The sequence below is a fragment of the Schistocerca serialis genome, chromosome 9, assembly GCF_023864345.2.
Source record: "Schistocerca serialis cubense isolate TAMUIC-IGC-003099 chromosome 9, iqSchSeri2.2, whole genome shotgun sequence".
NCBI classification, from domain to species: Eukaryota; Metazoa; Arthropoda; class Insecta; order Orthoptera; family Acrididae; genus Schistocerca; species Schistocerca serialis.
The window spans coordinates 47,363,265-47,364,849 of NC_064646.1; the positions used below are offsets into that span (position 1 = coordinate 47,363,265).

Consider the following 1,585-nt stretch of genomic DNA (forward strand, 5'->3'; position numbering starts at 1 on the left):
CAGTCCCTGAGCGGAGAAAATCTCCGACACAGCCAGGAGTCGAACCTGGGCCCGTAGGACGGCAATCCGTCACGCTGACCACTCAGCTATCGGGGCGGACTGCCTCCCAGGAGCTACTTTATCACAGGGTGCGATATCATGCTGATACAGTCGTAGTCTCTGAACTGTTCCTATAATGTACGCAGCACACAGTGCCGTAAAATGTGTTCATATACTTCCATATTTAGCGTTTTCTTAAGCGCACTAAGCGGACCCCGACGTAATCACGAAAAACACACACATACCATAACACCATCTCCTCTGACTTCACTGTTCCCACTACACATGCTGGCAGGTACGTTATTCAGGCATTCGCCACAGGATGTAGAGTGATAGAGTGATCCATTACTAAATCTCTTGTTTCAAGTCGTCCACTGCACACTGGCGCTGCTGTTTACATCATCACAATTGTCGTCCATCATTCAGTGCCGTAGCGATGTAGTTTGGGAGCTGATACGCTCTTTTAACTCGTCACCACGTCCTCTCGCACAAAAATATCAAATAATGTTTTTTTTTTTTTTTTTTTTTTTTTTTTTGAGAAGCAATTTTTTGATACAAGAGCTTAAGTACACGAGAAATACTGTTAACTATTTTGTAAACAGTTTTTATGAATGGAAACAAATACCTAAAACATTTTTTGTAAATAACACGTTTTAATTGATTGTTAAGGAAGCAGTACAAATAACCAAAGGTCCTCTTAATGACAAGTGACTTTATACGGATGTGGAGGGGCATGCGATCAGCGCACCGCTCTTCCTGACATTGCCAGTTTTCGTGACCGGAGCCGCTGTTTCTCAGTCGTGTAACTCCTGAATTTGCCTCACAAGGGCTGAGTGCACCGCACTTGCCAACAGCTCTCGGCAGACCCAGACGGTCACCCATCCGAGTGTTAGCCAAGTCCGACAGCGCTTAACTTCGGTGATCTGACGGGAACCGGTGTTACCACTGCGGCAAGGCCGTTGGCTCTGGTTTCTGCAGTTTGCGACGAATCAGACAACTGCTCAGACGTATTGGTAATCTTTTTTAAGGTCTAAAAATACAGGCTTCACAGCTTCGTAGTGAGCACCCGACTTTGTATCTAAAACTCTCTTAACTGTAACTCCTACGTTTTTCAGAAGAGTCGTCCATCTGTGGCTTGAAACTCCGTAAAACGATAAAAATTTTCTAAGGTCATAAAAAGTTACACATAATGGAACTGTTGCAGGAATATGTGATCGGCACAGACTGAGAGAATGATTTGCAGAGGATACAAGCAATCCCTTAGAATTAAGGTCGCAAAATCTTGCTTCGACTCCTGAATACACTCCAACCAGAGCAGAAGACTTGTATCCTTTCCAGATGATAAGATATTAAAAATATATTTTAATAATACTTGCCACAGAACCTAGCAAGTTTTGTCATCCCCGCCAAGATGGTAACTGGTGCGGACCGCACCCTCTTCACCCCCCCCCCCCCCCCTCTACTACACCACTGCTACCATTGACAACAAAGCGGAGTTTGCGTGAAAATTTGTGATACAAGAGAGAACAGAAAAAAATTCAATACA

The 1,585-nt window shown here is 44.2% G+C and overlaps 1 pseudogene; it reads right to left on the reverse strand.

Moving 5' to 3' along the window:
• Positions 1-884: 884 nt before the first annotated feature.
• Positions 885-1,003, reverse strand: LOC126419941 (5S ribosomal RNA; annotated as a pseudogene).
• Between the last annotated feature and the right edge of the window lie 582 nt (positions 1,004-1,585).